The following is a 10067-nucleotide window of genomic DNA, read 5'->3' as shown; positions in this document are numbered from 1 at the left end:
ATGCTATGTATGTATTTTGTAAATGCTAAGCCATATACTTCACCACACAGTATGACACTGAACCTGGTTGGCGTGTCCATTGCATTGTTTTTAAGATTACATTCTTTTGAAATATCAGTCCATTGTGTTGATACAACTGCGAATTGGAGCGTCTTGCATGAGTGTTTTAGTCTCTGATGAGTTGAATCAACTCTGGTCTTGTTCGCAGCTGTTTCCTCATTTGTTTTGTAATTCACAATATGTTTGCGGTGTTAATTAAAAAACAAGGGCTTTAAAGTTTTGAATACATATCTTATTGAACTAGAGTAATATAATTTAAATTGTCACAAATGGAATAAACCCTATAAATTCACAAAAATACTTGTGTGTTGTGTTCATTTATTCTGCTGTTTTGGTAAGAACAAAAAAACTGCTTTCTATATTTTCAGTTTATATTATGTTCACAGTGGCTACAATAATGTTTTATCCATATATTCTTCATTTATTAAAAAAGAAAAGAAAAACCTTACAGACCTATTTGAAGACTGTGAATATATTAAGCCTTTGATTCATTGTAATGTGTGATTTATTTTTAAATGAAAATCAGGCAAATTTTATGGCTTTCTTTTTTAATAGCTTTTTTTTTTTAAGATTGTATCTTTCAAAAGACACCACCACAATAATAATATTAATAATAATTACATTTGTCAAAAAAGAGTGAAATATTAAAAGTTTTACTATTAATATATTTTCCTATGTATTTTATTATTATATTTATTGTATGTCTTGTAAGCAGGAAAAGTTTTGAGGTAGAGATAGTCTCGAACATGTTATGTTAAACTTTCATTAAGCCATGACAGACTTCATTTAGTATATCAATGGTTGGACACTGTTGTCATAATGCACATCAAAATATATGTCAAAGCATTAGAACCTGCCATTACGAGGGTGTATCTGAGTAACAAGCTCCAAAATGCAATGAACAGGACCGAAAGCAGAAAGGGCTTGGGGTCTAAAGTGGGAGGTGTTGAAGAGTCAATGGCGGGAAAAACAGGAATTCTGCACAGGACCTAGATCTTCTATTGTCTCCTCCAAATTTTGACCAGGCTGCCCTGACGAGCAATGATGGGACTTTTTCTTTTCTTCTTCAGCTCGGTCCCGGGGCCCTTCCCTCCTGTTTGCCCGGCATTCCACTGGGCCACCAGAGAAGCTGCTTTAGAGACGGGGCTGCTCGCTCCTGGGTGGCCTCTTGTGCAGGGGGCTGCAAAGGGGAGGAGACGATGTCTTATTAATTGACTGGGTGTCTTGGAAGGAGTGTAGGAATTTGGCTGCGGGAGTGAAAGGAGAGGAAACACTGCCTCGCAGCTAAGCCTGGACCTCCTACTCAATCATAAACGTCAACTAGATATTTACATTTTGGTGGAAAAGGTGCTAGCAAGTGCAAAAGTCAATGCACCAATACTATGGTCTTGTGGATGGTTGCTAGAACATTGAATCATTCAAAAGTGACAGTGAAGGCATTTATGTTTCAAACGATATCTATTTCAAATAAATACTTTTAAAACTATTTTATGTTATATTACATTATAAAACCATGAAGCAGCACAACTGTTTTAAACATTGATAATAATAAGAAATGTTTCTTGATTACCAAATCAGCATATTAGTATGATTTTTGAAGGATCATGTGACACTGAATGATGCTGAAACTGTTGCATTGCCATCACAGGAATGAATTTCATTTTAAAATATACTAAAATAAAAAACCCAATTCAACTGTAATAATATTCCACAATATTACTGTATTTTTCTTTAAATAAATGCACCTTGGTGAGCATTGGAGACTTTTTTCAAAAAAGTCTTACCAACCCTAAACTTGATCAGTAACTGATATTTTTACTTAATGTAATTGAGAAATAAAAAACATATCAAATGTTAACATATGTCAAAATGTCCCATTTTTGCTATTTTCTTTCTTGTTCAAATCCCTAACCCTAGTGATGCTTGCCTTTTTTCCATATTCACAAGTTTTGACTATATACTTTTAAAAAATGAGACAAACCCCTGTCATAAACCTGCGTGTGAACGGTGACTGTGATTTGAAAAGCAGCAGCAGAGGTTTGCGTGGAGTGGGATGTGGGAAAGGCCCGTTCAGGTTGGAGTGCTCCTGGAGGCTCTGAATGGGCCTGCTGTGGTTGAGTGTGTCAGTGGGATGTGATTGAGTGGGATGTTCTCAGGGTACGGCAGGAGGGACAGACAAGGGGGAGGTGTGTAGAAGTGCAGTTGCTACCAATGTGGTCTCCCCCCTCCCCTACCTTCACCATCAGTGTCCAGAGCCGTAATCCCGTTACATGTGTCCCCATTAGCTCCGACGGGAGCCTCTATTGTCTCCTTTCGAGTCGTTTGGAGTCACCGTCCAGGCTCGCCATATTTGCTCTAGCTTCCCACACCCAGCTGTCCCCATGGCAATCCCACAAATACACACTAATGCCTCATCTGTGGGTCGCAGGGTGAGGAGTGAGACGAAACGGCGCTCAGCAAGAGTTTGAACTCATAGAAATAGAGGACTACGCATTTATTGACCTCTTAACAATGTAAGGGAAAATATCAGATTTGTGATGCCACTGCCAACTCTGTTGGAGATTTTTATGGGTTAACTGTTCACAATCCACTTTTCTCACAGCTGCTAACAAAATATATGAAATATTGGTTTGCATTTTGACTATTTTTGAAACTAACTTGAAATGATTCAGTCTAGCAGAACCATGTAGGAAACTGCCTGAAGGGAATTGCATAAGAAATCATACAGATCAGTGATCATTGTACATATACTTACATATAATATCAAAATTTTCCTTTTAATCATTTGAGGCCTAGTAATACCATGTTTTCACAGGCAGGCATACGAACTGGACATTTTCTTATATTCTTATATTTTCTTACATCATCTTGAATAATTTATTTTGTGAGAATGACTTGCTGACTACATTTTTTTGCCACTTATTACTTGGCTACAAAAAAAACAAAAAAAAAAAAATTCCTGAGATGTTTCTCAAATTATCTTCTTTTATGTTCCATACTTTATCCTTTCTAAAGTTTGGGGTCAGTAAGATTTCTTTTAAAAAAACACTTTTATGACAAATTAGGGCTGTCAGTTTGAATATAAAAATAAAAGTCATGAATTAAAATATTAAGTCCAACACAACCACAACAAAAAAAGCCCCTGTATGAGTTTTTGTACTCATATTTCTATCATATGATAAGCGATATCACACAAGCAGAGAGCGCAATATCAGACGAGTGCTGTTTTTGTCACAAGAACACGAGTGTAATGTGATTTTCATTTTATACAACAGTTCAGTGGATAAGAATTTATTATCGTGCTATATTTTAAAACACAACATTCTGTGTTTTTGTTCAATACAGCAGTAGTTTCTGAATAAATCCGTTTTGAGCGAATCGTGTGAACCAATGACTCCGAGCAACACAGCAGTGTTTAATTTCTGAATAAATCCGCGTTTTGAACGAATCGTGTGAACCAATGATTTGAATGAATCAGCAGTTTGAACGAATCGTTCGAATGTTCGCCAAAAAATAAATAAATAAATTCTGTCATCATTTACTCACCCTTGTGTTGTTTCAAAACCGAATGACTCTTTCTTTTGCACAACATAAAAGAAGGTATTTTTGAATAGCGTTACTGTTGGTAACTAAGCTGTTTTAAAAAAAAATGACTTTCATTGCATGAAAAAAAATGTAAAAAAAAAAATTCCTGAGATGTTTCTCAAATTATCTTCTTTTATGTTCCATACTTTATGTTAGGCCATTGTAGCCTACAAATTTAACATCATAATAGCTTTAAATGATCTTTTGGGGGTCTCTTCACAGCCAAATTAACAGCAACCTGTAATTAATTAGTTTAAACATTTTAATCAACTGACAGCCCTTAAACAAATGAATCCTTTTATTCAGCAAGTTTTACATATAATTTCTGTTGCAAAAAAAATGTGGGTGTCGTTTGTATTATATAAAAAATAGACATTATAGGATTCCAGAAAGCAGTAAATGAATACGTTATATATATATATATGGTTATCAAATATCACATATAGGCTATGTTTATATAAAAAATAGACATTATAGGATTCCAGAAAGCAGTAAATGAATACGTGAATGTAATTCCACAGTATTTTTTGTTCGATTTGAATAACGCTCATGAAGAAAGTGAAGTTTGTAGATTGTTTGAGTCTGTCTCCTCTGTCTACCCTACAGATCCATCATGCCGTTGATGGAGAGCTAGACAGACAAAGCCGACCCAGACTTGGTCACCACAACCCCCCGTGCTTCCTGTGACTCAACACAAAGCCTGCGCTCAGGCAGACACACACAGCAAAGTATCTAAAAACTTTCACATTGCTGTCGTTTTCTTTACTACAGATAAATATTCACAAAAAAGCGATGCATTTAATCAGAATGAGCCCATTGCTCTTTGTGAGTTGTGTGTTACAGTATCAGTGAGGACAGCAGTGCTTTCAGCTTCTCTTTATGTCTCTTTGCATGTGGATTTACCCGATTGGAATATATTAGCCATGTAATTTGAGGTCAACAATTTCACTGATCCATGCCATGAATTTAAACGAAAGTCATTTGTGTGGACTTGTGTGGTGTTGTTTTAAGGAGTTTGGGCCTCTGGAGGACATGACAGCCAAATCGAAAAATATTATTATAGATTAATAAAGTGTGCATTTGACAATTACTTGTACAAAAAGTATTTACTAGAACCTTTTATGCAACAAATCTGACTATCTGAAAGCCTTAAAGGGATAGTCCACCCAAAATGTAAAATTTTGTTGTTGTTCCAAACCTGTATGGCTTTCTTTCATCTGTGGAACACAAAAGAAGATATGTTGAAGAACGTTGTTAACTAAATAGTTTAGTTTCCCATTGACTTCTAGTGCATGGGCAAAAAATACAATGGGAACCCAAACTGGTTATCTACATTCTTCAAAATATATTATTGCATACAGGTTTGGAATGATATGTGGGCGAATAAATTATGACAGATTTTTCATGTTTGGGTGAACTATTAAGTATCATTAAGAGGGAAAGTTAATCAACATTGATTAGTAAGAGTGTTTGGGGCTCACCAAACTTCGCTGGAGTTTGTTTATTATGACTGTGTGTGTGAGTGTGACAGCGATGTGTGTGTCTGTGTGTGTCTGTGCCCTCTGTGATCTGAAGTACTTTCTGGTTACCATGACAATAGTGCAGGCTGAGGGTTCGGAGAACAATCACCTGTGAGTTGCTATGCTGGCCATTGAGGTCTGTGCAGCCTTTGAGAGAACAATTGTGCCATTATACTATATATATATATATATTTTTCGAAACGGACGAGCCTCGCACAGCAAGCTTATTTTTTTCAATGAACGACCACGGCAACATAAAATGTGCTGAACTGTAGTAAATTATGCTTTTTACAGACAGGAACACAAAATTATACATCATGAACAGCACAGCACAATTTATTTTCTTCACAAACACTTCCACAAAATCGGAAAACACCAAAAATGAAACAACACACTGCTGAAGTTCCATTTACTGTTCAGATCCCTTTTGCATCATGTGATAAATGCCGCACACTTTTTGCAAATGACCAATTACTCTCTTGAACAGTCACCCTTCACTTTGACAAAACTGGACAGCGCTCAACGCCTGTCTGTGGGGCTTGTTGAGACCCAATCTCTGGCCCCTAAATGCTGGATTGAGGGTCTCTCTCTTCTGACCTCATTTGCAATGCTAATGGTCAGGAGACAGCTGCCATCTTACATGGAACATGGCCTCTCAGAATTTCCCAAAGGGGGGAAAGAGGAATAAAAAAACAAAGGCAGCCGATAAATGGGTTTGCCTATTATTCCCTAGGCCTTGTGTGCAATGGGTCCTTGAGAACATGAATTTGAATGACAGTCGGCGAGAGAGACGGTAAAAAAGCAAAGATGTCAGTATGAATCTATAATATCGAAAAACAAAACACCGAAAAGTATGATTTTTAAAAGCGTGCGAGTTGAGCTCATCAGCAGAATGCTGTTTTAACAATAGCAAATAGAGAGCGCTCTTAATTTAGCCCTCATTCTCTCAGTCACTCAGCCCCGCTCCCATGCAGACTATAAGTGTCTCTGTGAGTGATTGCGCGAGCTCTCGCCGAGTGGAGAACACTTGTGGATATTGTAGCGAATATGACGCATATGTGCATATCTGTCAGAATGGCTTTGTGATATCAGCGGTGGAAATATCTCTATTTACTTCTGCTCATCAGAATTAGAGATGGCCACAATACTCCAGCTGAAGGTTAATGGCTCAATGCGCCTCATGCCGCTTTTGCTAAACTCTCTTTCTTTGGCTTTAAGGGGTGTCCAGTCATACAGTGAATGGTAGCCTACAGCAATCAACAAAAACAGTGATTTGTTAACTCTGTATTGTCACTGGTATTGGCTATATATTTGTTTAACATGATTTATGGGCTACTATCATCACAACAGGAATGTGAAGTTGCTGTTTTGTTAAATACTGTACATCATTTTAATTTCAGATATATATGTAGATATGTGTTTGTAAAATGGAAGGAAACACATTCAGTTAGGCTGAATCTGAATATACCTACTTTCCTAGTAAAACAGTGTGAAAAATTCACAATATTCTTAAAACTATAGGCTAAAAATACCCGGATGACCTACTACTTCCTGTGTGATTCAGAAATGAGAATCCAATGGACACTTTTCTAACCAATGAGGCACTTTAGTATCCCATGCACAAGTTCTTTGGGAGAGTTGTGAATGTCAGTTATGCGATACAATTGATGCCAAAAGTCACTTGATAATGACAAAATGATACTTTTATATTGTCGAGAAAAAAGTACCTATTCAAAAGAGATACTTATTCAGAGAGAATGCGATTTTGGACACAGCCTTAGTATTTTTTTCTGTTGTTTCACCGGCTGGTTCTTGGAATTTATACTGACACCTATTGGTGTGGATGCAGCATTACACAAGTATTTACTAATACTCTTTTCACATGTATGTCTGTCACATAATAACTTTAAAAAAATCCACAAAATGTATAGGTATAGGTTGTTTAGAGATGGAGTGCTGTTTGGCTAGTCATGTGATCTCAAAATGTCTGCCACCGTGACTAAAAAAAATTAGTGTTGTTAAATGATTAATCGCGATTAATCGCATCCAAAACTGTTTTTTTTGTTTAAATAATATATGTGTGGTTATTGTGTGTGTGTGTGTGTGTGTGTGTGTGTGTGTGTGTGTATATATATATATATAAAAACATACATGCATGCATATATTTAAGAAAAAAATGTTTTGGTTTATATATAAAATATTAATATTTACATACATGCATGCATATATTTAAGAAAAAAATGTTTTAGTTTATATATAAAATATTAATATTTATATAAAATATAAATTATATTTGAATATAAATATATATAAACATGTAAATATTCATAAAATATATACCTGTATGTTTGTGTATTTATATATACATAAGAAATATACACAGTACACACACATATATTATGAAAAGAAAAACTTTTATTTTGGATGCGATTAATTGCGAATAATCATTTGACAGCACTTAAATTTTTTTTAAACAAAACAAATCCTTTTAAGGCCACTGAGACTTCATCTCATGTGAGTGCAAACATTGTCAACATATTTTCAGTAAGTAAAACCTTTTTAATGTGAAAAATTTGCACTTTTAAAGACAAACATAGAAAAGCATTCACAACCCATTTTACTTCTGTAATGTGATGAAAAATAAAAGAAACAAAACATTTAATGCTTCATTCAAAAAACAAAAAATCATGGTGGATTTTTGGTGGGCATGGTGATGTCAGCAGAAAAGAAAAGTCGTTTCAGAGGTGGAAAAGTTATTGTTTCTTGCTGAAAGTTTATAAATCATTTTTTATTCTACATACAGTACATATACTTTTGACACTGCATACTGATGTAACATACATAGTAAGAAAATAAGTCAATTCTGATTTAATGTTTCATATAGGCACCATAGTGAATTTCTGGCATGAAACTGTAGAAATGTCCAAACGCTGAGAGGACACGTCCATCCAGAGTCCCAGTGATGGCTACGGCCCTGTGTGAGTGTGTGGAGATGAGGATGTATGCAGGGGCCACAGGAAGTAAGAGCCTCTCTTCACAACTCTTTCATTATTGTTACAATTACACTAGCTCTCTTCAGTGCCCGCACTCTTCCCTTTTTATAATGTTTGCTCAGGCTGCAATTGGGAAATGAGGTGGAAAACGATTTGTGTGTGTGTGGCTATAATAGTGGGAGTGAGTGTGTGTGTCCCGGCCATTGATACTACAAGTTAAAGAGGGAGTCTGGAGATGCCAAGCGCAAAACACAAGAATGTTACCCCGTGACCCCCCATCTCTCCCACCCCCCCCCCGCTCTCTCTCTCTCTTCCCACCCTGTGGGTGTCACAGCCATAATCTAACCCCAGTACAGCACCACCCAGATCATTATAGACTCTGATCTGGAGTCAGTGAAAGGGGGAATTAGCTTGGAACACAATCCCAGCAACCTCTGTGACCCCGGCACAAAGCCAGAGCCGTTGGGGGTCCCAGCGGCCTAAACCACTCCATATGTCCGGACAAAACTGTTACAATGGCCAACACAAAGGAAACACAGTGGGAGGGACAGACTTTCTGTGTGTGTGTGTCTCGGAGGAATTATTTAATGTTCTGCTCATGTATTTGATCATAACTCACCTCTGGGAGATTAACTGCTGGCATTATGAACATTCAGTATATAAACAAAGTTATATTGACATCTCCTGACTTATTAAATTGTGGCCATGCTATATTAAGTTGTTCAATCATTTTAATTATTGTAGCCACCTTGTATTAATTTGTCCCCTTTTTTAATTGAGTTAAATCTAATATGAAATATGGGGTTCGATAAATATGCAACAATAGGTTTTAAACAGCAGTATGTTGTCACATGATATCACATTGCATATTGAATGCACTACTTATCATTAATTACCTACTGATTATTATTATACAATTTTATTTAAAACATGTCTTCATTTAACACTCAGCAGTTTAATTACAAAGCAGGAGATATTAAAAAATGAAGGAAAATAACTAACACAAAAAATATTTAAAACAGAATATTACTTATGTTTAATTTGTCACACAGGAAATGGATAGTCAAGCTGACCTCACTGAATACAAATATGCTACGCAGTAGTACTGCATAGATAAAATTTACATACTGTGCACAGTATACATACTACATACTATACTATACTATACTATACTACATAAAATAGCAGTAGTATAGTATTACACTGTAAAAAAAATAACAGCAACAAATCCGACAGCTGTAAAATTCCATTGAAATTCACTATAAAAAATATGGTGACAATGTTTCAAGTATTATAGGATGTGATGGGATATGAAGTAATGAAGTAGTAATAAAATGTTAATGTAACAAACACCCTAATGTACATTACTGAAACAAATATAAGACAAAAACATAGCTATAAAACATAATCATATGTGATGTCATGCAGGGACTTCTGGGAATGTCCTACTGTTTTTCCCTGTAAATTCTAAGATAATTCATGGATTTTACTTCCAACGGCGTTATCGTACAGTATTTTTCATTCAAATATATATAGCCATGTTAAATAATACCTTACAGGTTACTGCAGCTTTTTTTTTGCTGCACAAACTACAAAAATCTTTTACAGTGTTTGCTATTCCAAGCATACAGTAGCCATTTTATATTTTGTGTATGACAGTGGTAGATGATACCAAGTTCCTGCAGCTTATTAAAGCATCAAAAACATTCATATCAATGGTCCAATGAATGAAACTAAAGCGTTACCATGGTAATTTAGTATCTTAATCATTGATTAACTCCTACAGGATCAAAATTGGCTTCTCCACATAAGACCATCTTATGTCTCAATGTCTAAATAGCGCATCAACTTATACCCTTAATATTATATCTGCTTCATAATTAGGCCAATAGAGCAGTCCCTGTTTACC

The sequence above is a fragment of the Cyprinus carpio genome, chromosome A17 (assembly GCF_018340385.1).
Source record: "Cyprinus carpio isolate SPL01 chromosome A17, ASM1834038v1, whole genome shotgun sequence".
Lineage (NCBI taxonomy): Eukaryota > Metazoa > Chordata > Actinopteri > Cypriniformes > Cyprinidae > Cyprinus > Cyprinus carpio.
This window is presented reverse-complemented; position numbering follows the sequence as displayed.